The following is a 14,861-nucleotide window of genomic DNA, read 5'->3' on the forward strand; positions in this document are numbered from 1 at the left end:
TGAAGATCACACGGGGATGTAGCTCACATGGTAGAGCGCTCGCTTTGCATGCGAGAGGTACGGGGTTCGATACCCCGCATCTCCACTTACCTTATTTTTCAATAAAATATTTTGTTAATTTACAAATTCTGCTGCCAATATTTGAGAGGAGAGAGGTTCTCCAATATTTGTTTCTTTTTTGTCATTTTTAAACCACCAACTTGTTATATTTTATTTTTTATTTTATTTTTAATTGTAAGCCCAAAAAAAAAAAAAAAAATTAAGTTCATGACAAGTTAAAAATAAGGGTTAGCTGAAGTGGCCACTTCTTTTTTTCTTCACTAAAGTTATGAAGGAAGATAGAGGGTTTTTTTATACACACACATCTAAAAGTATCACGGTTCAAACCTCGACCACTAGTTTGCAAATCAAGATTTTTTTTTATTGGACTAGACCCCGTTAACAAGTGACCATTTTAAAAAGACAATAACTTTGGTTTTTAGGGTGGAAAAGCTAAACGAAAGAAGGAAAATCCATTAAATCTAATGACCCATACTACACAAGTTAACAATCTTACCACAATATGAGGCTTTGTATTTTTTTAGTATAGTTTATCTCCAAGAGTCATTGCTAATGGTCAAATCTCAAATGAGAGTAAAGGCTTAATACTTTCGTTAAGGAAGTTTGTTGGGTTGTAAATGTTACAATTTTATATAGTAAATTAATAAGATTACACGAGTCAAAATTCTATTTGTTTTGAGGAGAAACTCTTCTTCGGTTTTTAAGGAGCCAAGCTTCTTCAATTTAAAAATGGTTTGAAAGGAGGATTCTCTTAATAACTATGTACCAACTACCAACTAGCATTAATTCGCTGATTTTTCTATATGGACTTTATGAAAAGAGCTCTCACGATTAGATTCACTTATAATATATATTAAAATGTAGAAAATTAACATGATTATGATATGATATTCTAGAGGGTAACCAAACCAGTTGTCAGTTTTTTTGTTGTTGTTGTTGGGCAGTTGTTGTTAGCATTATGACTATCTTATATTATCATTTCCTTTAAAATATGTTATTAATACTTTTTAAATGGGGTTAATTACAGTTTAGTACCGTGTGGTTACACTATTAAGACATGTTAGTCCCTATCTTCTCAATTTTTACAATCACATACCCTGATCTTTTAAATTTGTTACAATATGATTTTGCCGTTAGGGTTTTCGTCAGATCTCTCTGTTAGTTGCCTACGTGCAAGGTTTAAAATATCAATAGTATCGAAAATATCGGTAGTCCAAAAATAAGGAAATTTTGATGAAAATATCATAATATTATCGATATCAATAAACATTGAATAAAAACTACGGACATTATAAGAAAAACTTGGAAATTTTTATTGAAACTTTGAAGGATGTTTCTTTAGTCAATTATCTATTAGTTTATCACAAAAAATTGAAAGAAAATGCATTGCATTATGGTTTTAACTGATTTAAGTTGATTATATAGCAAGCTGACAAACACTATAGTATAGAAAATATGTAATAATTAATGAAAGAAGATTAAACACACCATAATCATTTATATATGATTTACTACAATATTATACACTTTATACATTGCATGGTAAGATACACGAGTGACTCAGTATCACATATAGTTCCTATGAGGTTCAAATTTTCACTATCTTCATCATCTCTATTTGTAGAGTAGAGTAAGTGTATTGTGAATAGTAGTCATCAAATGATAAATCCCCAAAATAGTTTTGCATGTAATTGTTAACATGCCACCCATATGGATCCAAGATTGGTTGACGTTGTCTATAAGCAAAATCATTTGAAGATTGGGTCTTAGATTCTTTACATGAAATGCTCCATTCCACCCCAAACGTCAAAGACTTACATTCTCATGTAAAAATCTTATTCTTGCAAAAACAGTTCAAAACAAAACAATATAAATATACATATTTTAACATATTATCACAAAACGAAGCAACACGGTATGGTTAAGTTGAGAGGAGTGAAATGACAAGAATTTGAACTCCCTTTGCATGTGTGCTTTATGTTTTTTTCTCCTTTTTCCCTTTTTTCATTACATCGATATTTTTGATATTTTCGATTTATAGTGATATTTTGACAAAATATTGCTAAAGTGTAAGCAAAATTATCGACATTGATATTTATTATCGATATTATCGATATTTACGATGCAGATATACACGCCAAAATATCCGATTGACCCAAAAAAGCGGCAGAATATCCTCGATATTTCGTTGATATGATCAATATTTTAGACTATGCCTACATGGCAATTATAGGTCCCACATTTTCAATTTTTTTTTAAAGCATACTCTCTCTTTCTCTCCATCTACTCCTCTCTCCCCCACCGATTCCCATTCCCCATGACAAAAAATAAAAATAAAATCTCAAGACACCCAAAATACAGCCACACCTAACACCCACCCAAATTCCACCATAGATGGAACAACCAAACAAACCTCCTCCACTCATCCCATTCTATTTTTCACCCAACCAAACCCTAAACCCACCACACCTGCAACGCAACTGCAACCACAAATGTAAACAATGTTCAAACCACAAAGGGTAGATATGGCCTCTCTCATCCCCATCCTCCCAACTTCATCGCCGACATCAACCCCAACAATAAAATCAACTTCGCCACTTTTTTCCTGGCACCTCATCAACTCAAACTCGCCCCTATTTAAAAAAAAAAGCAGTTATCTACTCCTATGTCTGCAAATTCAAAACAAAAAATTGTACAAAAAAATTGAAAACAAAGATGAATTCAATCCAGTACATGAGTTTTCTCTTTATGCCTGTAGTTGTATCCGTTTAGAGAAAGAGAGAAAGAGGGTGGACGGGATCTGGTTGGGGTGGTGGTGGGCATAGGGGAGGAACATGAGAACATGAGCGCGAGATAGATTGGGAGGTTGTGGAGTTGGGAATGGGTCTGGAGGGTGAGGGAAGAATGAGAGACATAATAGAGAGGGAGAGGGAAGAGGTGGGTGGTGGTGAGAGAGGTGTGGTGAGTGGGTGGTGTGGCGCAGCGTCAAGCCCACCATTGTTGTTCCATATATATGTTTTTTTTATTTGTGATGGTGGGTGTGGCTGAGAATGGTGGTTAGAGCATTTCTAGCAAAGGGACCAAGAAGGGCTGGGGGGTTTGGCCCAAAAAACTTGTTTCTAGCAACAAAATATTGCCCGGGCCCGGGCCAAGGTGGGGACTGAAACAACTGCTGACCAGAGGGCAAGTCCTGCCCGAGCGCCTGCTGCTCGAGTTTTAGTGCTTGACATCAACCCTGGCGTCCAAATTTTTTTAATGTTGGCACGGCAAGCTGCCGCATGAGTTAAACAAAATTTGAACGCACTGCTACAATGCCGCCAATGGCTTTCTTCCACGTGTTGCACTCTGGGCTCTCCGATCAGATTTTTCCTCCAATCCAACGACAGCCAATTTTTGTGCAATAAAAAAATGAAAAAAAATTGAATTGTTTTTAACAAAAATACCAAAAAATTACTGATTTTTTCTTCTTCTATAAATACCAACCAATACTCGATATTAATTTTGAAATTTATCTGAAATTTGAAACCGAAAATCTTATCCGATGTGAATAGTATTGACATGTGGGAACCTAAAAATCTTATCCGAAAATATTATCCAAATTAATTGTTTAGTTAAAAAAAAGTTGTGAAAAAAATATTAAAAAATGAATAGTATTTGTCATGGCACAAAGATCATTGAAACACACATTGTTTTTTTAGAAGCTGGCAGCCACTATTCACATGAATAGAAGCCTTACTCTCTAGCCCTTGCCATGGCAATGGGCAAATAAATGTGCTCTTAGGGAAGAGACGGGGGGTTAGGTTTGATTGGAAAGAAGGGAGAAAAAGGTTTAGAGAGAGAAAAAAAAATAAAAGGATTTTGTTTGTTTTTTAAATGTTTATTAATATTTTATTCAATTTAAGAAAATAATGTAGGCCACAATGCGCCATGTCATCAGTTAACAGATTTTCTAATAGCCAATATAACTGCAAAGTCACATTGTAAAAAATTTACCTAATAAGGATATGTAATTATTAAAATTGAGAATGCATAGACAAACATGTCTTAATGGTACAACTTTAGGATACCAAATTAAAATTAACCCCATATTTACTTTAGCATTTCACATGCGTTGGTTTGGTTGATTATATAACACATACAAAGCCAAAGAAGTGGTGGCTGGTATCCGCTGTTATTTTGACAAGACAAGTACAAATTTTCTAGTATATGATGACAAATGGGGTCTAAAATTTCCTACCTTTATAGCTTGTTTGCCCCGTAATGTCATATACTCAATGTAACAGTCGAAAGCATGAATAAGATTTATATTGTGGGAGCAGATATTTTCATCTCCAATCACAACGCGCCACGTAGAAAAGAAGATTATCTCTTTTAATTAATTAATTGAACCAGTTTATCTGGCCAATTAATTAATTGTGATAAATATCTTAATTAACATGATATTATCTTTATTTAATAAGATAATATCATTAATTAAGATATTATCCTAATAAAGAGAAGATAATGTCATTATCTCAGATATTATCTCCATAAAAAGAGATAATATCATTTAATTAAGATATTATCTCCATAAAAAGAGATAATATCATTAAATCAGATATTATCTCAGTCCGACTACGATTCCTACGAATTTGGGTAGAGAATAAACTAATATATTCTCTACTGAAACCCTAGCCGAGGCTCTATAAATAGATGACTTCATTCATCATTTAAGGTACATAAAAACCTAATCCTAATACCCGAGAAAAATACCCGAAGCTCTCTCTTTCTCCCTCTCCACTCTCCATATGTTCTCCACACGGGCCTGTACCACACACGACGGCTTCGGCCTTCGGTTCACACCCTACATAAACACTAGCTGTACCATTTGCTTAGCTATTGTCTTCCTACAAACACTCGAACCGGACTTAGGCATCGGATGACCTTGGCCAACACCCGGGTGTGGTCTATTTACTCAATCTACTTTCAAGAATCGAAGAGAGAGAAGGAAGATCGAAGGTTGAAGGATCTAGAAGCGAATATTCTCTGTGAGATTATTTGCACAAACATTTGGTGCTTTCATTGAGACCACGAGTTATACTCAGCGCATTGCTCAAGGAATGCTCCTCCTATTTTCCAATCCACCGAGCCTTCCAACGACCATGGTTGGAAGCAAACGCACTAGGAGCAAAACCGCCGCGGCTCAATCCGAGATGGCCCAAAGCCACTCCACCCACGATCCGCGATCGACATGGTGGCACCACCACCTCTCGCCACCGCTACCTCTGGGACCGCTGTGCGGATCCGAGAAACCTCCGTAGCGCATCGCCGCCGAACATGGTGGACCCTCCCATCAAGGTGGGCTCGTTACCACCACCGACTTAGGCCCGGTCTTGGAGCAACTTCTCAGGCGTTTCCCTCCATTGCGCCTACGCGACGACGCGCTGTCACGCGTCCAATGAAAGCCCTAGCCCGTGCAATTGGGCTCCACACGCCTCTCCTCCCGATCCACAAAGTCAAGCAGATCTCAACCTTGAGAGTCGACAGCTAGCTCAGAGAATGGCGACCAAAATGCTCTTATGAGGCAGCTCATTAATCAAATAAGCGTGGCTCAAAATCCTAGCATTGGACAACGAGCGGAGAAAGAATAGACAGCGCCTGGCAGGGCGCTCAGCGGGCACCAAGCGGTCGGCGGGAAGCGAAGCGCAGACAAGGGGATGCACAACCACGTGATCGGCTGCCGACGCGTGTCGCAAGCATTTGCAAGCCACACAAAGCCACGTCGAGGCTCGGCCCGTTTACGACTTGACGTCCGTGCTACTTCACCTGAGCCCGCAGAAATGTACTTCAAAGGCTAGGCTCGGAGATCAAACCGACAATCGCCGCGAATGAGGATCGTGAAAGAGGGCTCTCCGCCACTCGCGAAATATTCACGAAGGCTAGGCCCCAGGGAGGTCAAAGAACCACGCAATGAGGATCGTGAAGAGAGTACTCCACCGCCCGCTCTTGGAGAACCAATGTCCGCTGCGCAAAAATCCTCGCGCGCGCTAGCGATCCACCAACACGCGTCTCCTAAGGGCGGGACGCGAGAGGACCGACTCGCGGACCAACGAGGAGGTCAACTGGCCGCCGAATCGCAAAGTCGCCAACGAGATGGACCAGCAATGCGCCACGAAAGAGGTTGAGAAACTTGTGGAATGACCAGACTGGAACCGAGACTTGAAGTATCGCGGGCGGAACTCTCGAGGATGCACTACGTAAGGGGAGATGGACCGAGGCGATCTCTACTATTTCACCCCGAAATCGATCGGGCGCGAGCGATTCTCAGCGCCCGCAATTACGCATTTCAAGGGAGATTCCGATCCCGAGCCACCTAAAACACTTCAAAGTGTCATGATCCTCCACAAGGCCGACGACGCACCGATGTGCAAGGCGTTCGTAATGACCTTGCGAGGAGGATGTATCGCGGTTCGGTTCCACACTCGCACGTCGTGTGGGTCGATCACTTCAAGGAACTTGCCTATGTCTTCACTAAAGAATACACTTCTTATCGGACGATCAAAAGAACCGGATCATCTGATTCAACCTACGCAAAGCCCGCGAATCCATTGAGATTACATCAAGAGGTTCAAAGCAGAAAGGCCAACATCGTAGGGTGCGCGACCAAATCGCATCATCGGCCTTCAAGAAAGGTCTTCCGGCAGAACACGAGTTATACGCGGCGGACTATCACTCGGCCGGGACTTTAGCAGAGGTCTTGGCGACGCGATCGACCGCCGTACAGCGGCGCTCCGGGATGATGATCGAATTGCGCGAAGAAGTCCATTGCAGTGAGATCGGCGGACCAAGCGGGCGAGCCAAAGAAGCGTGGATTTAACAACAGAATAAGGACAAGCGCAGTCACACCACTAGAGGCGCTAAGGCGAGGAGAGAACTACACCAAGTTCACTATCCCTATACATCAAATCCTAGCCCAAGTGAAAAACAAACCTTGGGTAAGAAGACCGACACCTTTGAAAGGAGATCCGACGACATAGGAGGGATACAAGCAAATCAGGCCTTCCATGGGACGCATGGACACACTACGAACAATCGCTTCGCTTCTTGAAAGCACACCTCGAAGAACTCGTGAGGGAAGGTCATCTGCACGGAATCGGGCCATCCGAGGATAGAGGACCGCGACACAAGAGCCACCCCAAAGGTCATAAGGATTAACACAATCCTAGCAGGCTCAGGAATGCAGGTTGACGGCAAGGAAAAAAGGGAAAATCAAACAAGCCACTATGATCTTCCAAGTCTCAACCGACCTTCCACTAGCGAAGACGATCTTGTAATCGGCTTCCAAAAGAAAGATCTAATTGGCCTTGATCTACCACACAATGACGCTCTTGTCATCGCATTCAAATCGCTTCGAGCCATGGTCGAAGCGAATCCATGCAGAGCGAAATAGAGAAGGCAGCACAACATCCTACAATTGTGCTTATCCATGGATGGGCTTAGAGGCAAATATCAATAAATCACCAAGTCGATCAATGGAGGCGACAATGGTTACCGTAGGCACGATAGAGCTCGAAGCGTCTACGCCCCACTGTAGTCGGCTCGCAAACGTTCATGGTCATTGATGAAGTCTCACCCTACAATGGCATTCTAGGCGGACCATGGATCGGCCAAGATCAATGCCATCACCTCGCCGCGCCACGCATCGGAAGATTCGCTACCCCATTCCTTCGTGGGATCGCAAATCATGATCGAGCAATGGCGAGGAAATGCTCACCCCGGCAAGAAAGGCAAGCAAACACAGTTCCTGATCAAGCGGATCTAAAGGGAGTAGAACAAGCGGATGAGAAAGCGAGGATTGATCTCTGTTTTGTAGCCGCAGGCGCCAAAAGGAAAGGAATGACTACTCCCAATAGCGGTCAAAGAATCGACTAAGTCGAGGAATCCGTCGGAGGTCTATCATGAAGAAGGATGGAAGCAGGAGGGCGTTGAGCTAGTACCCTTGATCCGACGAGACACCAGGAATCGGCTCGGCAGCGCTTGCGAGGAAAAGCGAGAGCTTGTAGCCTCCTCCGAACAACAAAGCGTATTTGCATGGTCACCATCCGACATGCGCATCGATCCCGATCATGCGCCATCGCCTTACAACGTCAACGCCATCAAGCTGTAGCGCGGAAGAGCGCACGCCCGTAGGCGGGTCGCCATCATTGGCCGAGATCGACAAGCTGCAGCCGTGCGGTTTCATTGAAGAAGTCTCATCGAATGGTCGGCGAGCGTTGTTCTAATAGCAAAGAAAGATAAAGGCCAGTGAGTGTCGTCGACTATACCGACCTCAACAAGGCATGTCCTAAAGATAACTTTCCACTCTACCGAATTGACACTCGTTGATTCAACTTCCCCTAATCAACTTAAGCTTCATGGGCGCCTACTCCAACTAAAGGCAACGGATCATGATGCATAAGGCGACAAGTGTTAAAGACCTTCATCATCGAAAGAGGTACTCTGCCCAAAGGTCATGCCCTGGAAACCTTCAGGGCAACCTACAAAGGTCAGTGAACAAAATTTTCAAGGAGCAAATCGCAAGACTATGGAGGTCTCGTGAGACGATTTACATGCTAGTCAAAGCCTGGTGGCAAGGGAACATACATCAAGAATCTGCAGGCATTGACTACTCAGAAAATACAATATGAAGTTGAACCCGAGCAAATGCACATTTGGAGTCTCGTCGGCCAGATTCCTTTGGATACTTAGTCACCCAAAGAGAATTGAGGCACATCCAAATCAAATCAAGGCTATACTCAACATGAAGTCACCGCCACAACAAATGAGATACAAAGTCTAATCGGGTAGTAGGCGGCCTCTCAACCGATTCCTCTCTAGATCTCCGACAAATGCAGGCCATATTTTCAAAGCCTTGAAGAAGGGACACAAAGACAAGTGGGATGACCGAGTGGGATGTTGAGTGTGAAGTAGCTTTTCAAAACTTGAAAACTTACCTCACTTCACCTCCATTGCTCTCAAAACCGATACCAAGCGAGGACTTGTACATCTACCTAGCGGTGTCCCACCAGGTACACGATTTCTCTTTGTCATTTCGGCTCTTTCATCATCAGAGGAAGAGCTCATGGGCTGAGGCACAACATCCGTATTCTACACTTCAAAGCTCTCCTCGATCACGGAGACTCGCTATCCAGAAAATGAGAAGCTCATTCTTTCGCTTGTGGTTTCTGCGAGAAAGTTAAGGCCCTACTATCAAGCACACCGGATAATTGTCATAACAAAATTTCCTTTGAGATCGATCCTTCACATAGCCCTCACGCGCTCAATCGACTCATGAAATGGGCTATCGAACTCGAGTCAATACGACTCCTATAGCCGGACCAAGACCTGCTATAAAGCCCAAGTTTTAATAGATTTTGTTGTAGAGTTTACTCCTCGATCGAAGAAGAGAAGATGGTCACGCAAAAAGCAAAAGAAGCGGACGACACCTCCCCCACCGATTCGAACCTACCTAACGACATGTGGCGGTTGCATGTAGACGGAGCATCAAATCACAAAGGAGCGGGAGCGGTGAGTCGTCATAATCACCGGATGGAACCTTGTTGGAACAAGCTATCACACTAGGCTTTTCGCTTGCCAAACAACGAGGCAGAGAATTATGAGCCTTGCGACGCCGGGTGACTCGCCGCGAAAAAGAATGCTGATCAAGAGGCGCCATCTACTCGCACTCAACTAATCACGAATCGCTCAAGAGTACATGGCAAAGCATCCGAGAATAATCCAAGTACCTCGATAAAGTCCAAGGACTTTTGAAAGAATTCCCTACTTTCACCATCCAACAAGTTCCACTGGCGGAGAACACTCATGCAGATGCATTGGCGAGCCTAGGATCGAGCTGGACACCCGGCCAGACGCTCCATCCCAGTTGAACACCTTGACCGGCCAAGCATCGAAGAAATAGAGCCGATCGACTCAATGCAGATTGATGAGGATTCTCCCAGCTGGCAAGACCCATCATCGACTACTTAGTGAATGGAAACACAGCGGATAAAGTGCAGGCTAGGAAGGTCCGGCGAGCAGGCCGCGAATACTATATGCACAAAGCAAAGAAGCTCATCCAATCATACTCCGGCAGGCCCTCATCTTACCCGCAAAGTACCTCAAACACTTGAAGTCCTCTCAAAATTCACGACGGCGAGTGTGGCAACCACTCAGAGAAGCGAGTCACTGCCGCAAACTCTAGTACGAGGCTATTTCGCCTACCATGCGCCCGACTACGAATATGTCAAAAAAATGTGATCGATTACAACGATACAAGCGATCCCTAATCTACGAAGTTTATCATCGCAAAACGGTCCATGGCCATTCATGCAGCATGCCATCGACTTAGTGGGGTCCCCCACGCGCGCCAAGAAAGAAATGATGATCGCCGCCACAGACTACTTTACTAAATGGATCGAGGCGCTCTATCCTCTACTAAAAAGCATGTGGGCGATTCGTGCGTGCGAAGAAATATCATCTGCGGTTCGGCTGCACTGTCGTTCGTTAATGGCAATGGCTCACGCCATTGTAAGCGTGATCACCGCCTTCTTGCGTGCGTAAATACAAGATCAAGCAACACCCCACTCGTCCACTCCAAGGTATCCACAAGGAAATGGGGCCGAGGCATCCAACAAAGTCATATTAGCTGCTTGAAGAAAAGGCTAGAAGGCGCGAAGAGAAATGGGTGGGACGAACTCCTGGAAAGTGCTATGGGCTTATCGCACCACCAAGCGGGTCATTGCACTGAAACCCCATTTTCCTGCCTATGGAATCGCCCAGGCGGAATCATTCCTCCTCACGCCAACATCCTCTATAGGCATTGAAGTCGGCGGTATAAGCGAGAACTGCTGCGATGAGACTCAACCGTGACTTACTTGGCGCGCGCGTGAAGGCCATTATCCGAAGCGCCTCTATCAACAGCGAGTGAAGTCCTACTACAATAAAGAGCTAAGATCGCGTAACAACTGCGACCTTGTGCTAAGAAAGGCCTTCATCACGGACACAAAGATGGGTCTAAGAAAATGAAACCCATTAGGAAGGCTTATGTGATCGATCGTCGTCAGGGAGCGGGGACGCGGACACCATGGATGGGAAGGAAATAATACCACTGGCAATGGAATGTCTACCATCTCCGAAGTATTATCAGTAATGCTACCCGCTAGAAGCTTCAAGTTTTGTACTCGGTGATTTTCATTTTGAATAAAGGATGTAATCTTATGAATATCAATATAAGCTCGTTTCTTATTCAAATGTCTCATCTACCCACAAAAACACAATCATGTCCATAAGCGGCGCCCCTTCTTGAGATGGCAACGAGAGTGCCTCTTCGACGTCGCCGGGTCGCCCTTGGAGGCGAGCGTCCATGCGGAAGTGCGCTAGGAATTTCTAAAGGTATCGGTTCTTATCCGCTCCATATAGTTGTTCCATAAGGAGCGATGGATAGTTGCCCAGACGAGTCGCATAAGGCGTCCCCAAGGGAGAAGGCGGCGCGACTAAGCTGCCTGTCGTTCCAAAGAGGAGGTGCATGCGGCCTTCCAAAGGAGCGTCCTATACGCGCGTTTGCTAGAAGGTTCCTATCCGCTTCCGTGATAGTCACCATGGCATAGCGCCTTCGACGCAGTCTTCCGGAGAGTGTGCCTTGATTTAGCGCGACGGTTTAAGAAAACTGAGACGGCCCACCAAAAGGGAGCGTCTATGCAGGACGAGTGCACCCACGCGAGTAAGGTCCATGCCTCCGCGAAAGTATCCAGGTTCTATCCGCTAAAGGCGAGGATAGGCCAGAGGGAAGGGTGAATACCTGACAGAGAGGCGTCGCCGGCGAGCGTCGGAGCGCGAAACCACTAAAAGCTGTCTAAGAGCGCCGAGTGCGCAATTTCTTAAAAAGGAGTCTCCATGCCTCCCCCGCGAGTATCAGTTCCTATCCGCTTCCTAAGGAGCGGAGATAGTCACACCGATGATGTTGCCCCGAGTCGTGAGAGGGACTGTCATCCTAAGGGATATGAAGAAACGCCGGAGCCATAAGGGGCCCCGTCGCGCTAACTTCCTAAGGAGCCATCCTAGAAATATGAACACGTCCAAGTCCTTCAGAGGAACTCACTCATGAATCTCCAAAAGGAGATGTGCAATCAAGACACTAGCTACTCAAGTGCAACTTCACAAGACAATATGCAAATTGAAGTTGAAAAATAAAAGCGATTTTCATAGCAGCAAGCACCAACCGCAAGTTCAAATAAAAGAAGATGGTCAAACAAGACCAATTATTCTAAAGCGAAACAAACTACAAAAATGAAAAGAAATAAGGAGTCTTCTTCTCACTCACTGCGAACACGGCGTGAGATCCCTCGATCTATCTGGACCTGGCCACACTTCATACGCTTGGCTGACATGTCTGATCTATGCGTACACACCACCTCATCGGCGGCCGGATCCTCCTCTACGCCTCCATCTTCCTCCCCCCGCCACGCTTTTAGCCACCACCGTCGTCCGCGCGGCTCCGATTCACACGGATTAGCCTCTCACTTTTCGCGAGGGGGCAAGTCGATAGAGCATCTCGATGTCACCCCTGCATCACATGCAGGTCATATCCTTTGCACCAAGTAGTCCAACTATCTAACGCGCATCCGCAACTTCTGGACTTGGATTCTCAAACAAGAACATGACTCAATGATAGGAAATCTGGCCAAAGCCATAGCTATGAGAGATGCTCTGCATTTGCGCTGGAAGTAAGCATCTTTTCGAAGTGCTGTCGTCAACAGCTTGAGAAGAGTTAAGCTCTAATCCTTTCAAAGAGGGAACTCTTCAACAGATATCATCCCAAATCGAGCGTCTTAACTCATCACTGCTCTGGAAAGTTTGCTAACTAATAACATATCCTAGCATTCTTCTTCTCCAACTACGAAAAGAGCGTAGAGCAACAAGCGAGATGAGTTCCGAATGGTCTCAGCAGCAAAAGCAAAACTACCCTTTGAAGCGATGAAGTGTCGCTCCTTTGTTTTTCCAAAGGACTTGAAAGCTTCAAGATCACACCAATTTGGTCAACCACTTCGGCAAGAGGATGGACTTGATAGAAATTATGCCTTTAGCGATCGATCGAACGACACTTTCAGATCCGCCACGGCTCCAAAGCGGGCGGTAGCCCAAGACCACGACGATGCCTCATGCTCCATTTGACTCAGCCGCGAATTCTCCGGGGTTTTGTCACCACAATGGTTGCAACATCTTTGGACCACCCTGCCGCTCGCCAAAATCACAAAAAAATATATATGTATATATATTTTCACTAGCTCGACTTACTTTGGATGCACGGCAATTCCTCTCTTCAACAAAGCAAGTACAAATTCTCTAAGATCTTTCTCAAGCAAGGTAGGTTTAAGTTTTGTGTGAAAGAGTGAAGAAAAAGCCACTCAGATTTATACAGTTGACAACCAAAGAGTCAAGGAGGATGCAAGCTTTCATTCATACTACCGTCAATCTCCAACCCAACATGAAGCCTCCACACCAATTGAAAATCTGATCTGCAAAGGAGTCCAACTCACATAATAAAACATGCTGCTGGAGAGCAAATACTTATCTTTCATTCCCATGCATGCGCCGTCAGCATTGTGGTGTTAGCGTAGATATTTTCGCTCCAATCACAGCGCGCCACGTGAAAAGAAGATTATCTTTTAATTAATTAATTGAACCACTTTATCTGGCCAATTAATTAATTGGGATAAATATCTTAATTAACATGATATTATCTTTATTTAATAAGATAATATCATTAATTAAGATATTATCCTAATAAAGAGAAGATAATGTCATTATCTTCAGAATATTATCTCCATAAAAAGAGATAATATCATTTAATTAAGATATTATCTCCATAAAAAGAGATAATATCATTAAATCAGATATTATCTCAGTCAGACTCGATCCCTACGAATTTGGGTAGAGAATAAACTCAAAGCATATTCTCTACGAAACCCTAGCCCCGAGGCTTCCTATAAATAGATGACTTCATTCATCATTTAAGGTACATAAAAACCTACTCCTAATACCGAGAAAATACCCGAAGCCTCTCTTCTCCCTCTCCACTCTCCATATTTTCTCCACACGGCTACTCCGCCACTAGCACACACGGCCCTTACGCTCACACCCTACATAAACACTACCTCCTGTACCACTTTGATTAGCTATTGTCTTCCTACAAACACTCAGTGAACGAACTAACTTAGGCATCTGAGGCTTTTGGCCAACACCCCCGGGTGTGGTCTTATTTACTCCAACTGCTTTACAGAATCGAGGAAGAGAGAGAAGGAAGATCAAGGTTGAAGGATCTAGAAGCGAATATTCTCCTGTGAGATTATTTGCACAAACATTTATATGACATGTGTTAACATCTAACACACAAATTATGTGAATTTTGAAACTAGTGGAGATTTCATTAAAATTATTAATTGGTAATAGGGAAATAATTTAATTCTTTATAAGCTCATGCAATGCAAATTAAGTGACGTAAAATATATATGGTCGTTGACTTTTAATGTAAGACATAACTCTTCATTGTACATCCTCACAAAATACGTATTTTATACACGATAAAAAATTACCAACATGCATGGAGTCGAATTAACTTGGTAAATCAGTACAGCCTTCTTATCCATCTAGGTAAATATGTTCTTTTTGGTAGTTATTAATGATTTTTATGTTTCACACAACTCACATGACCGAAAAGAAGGAAAGAAAAAAAAACGAACGGTAACAAACTAACGGTCAAAACGCATGCCGCTGGCAAAAAAACT

General features: G+C 43.5%; 1 non-coding gene across 1 annotated transcript; it reads left to right on the forward strand.

The window, feature by feature from the left end:
• Nucleotides 1-12: 12 nt before the first annotated feature.
• TRNAA-UGC (transfer RNA alanine (anticodon UGC)) lies at nucleotides 13-85 on the forward strand. The gene has a single exon. It is a non-coding gene; the product is annotated as a tRNA-Ala (tRNA).
• The last annotated feature ends 14,776 nt before the right edge of the window (nucleotides 86-14,861 follow it).

The sequence above is a fragment of the Prunus mume genome, linkage group LG8 (assembly GCF_029339155.1).
Source record: "Prunus mume cultivar Tortuosa linkage group LG8, ASM2933915v1, whole genome shotgun sequence".
NCBI lineage: Eukaryota > Viridiplantae > Streptophyta > Magnoliopsida > Rosales > Rosaceae > Prunus > Prunus mume.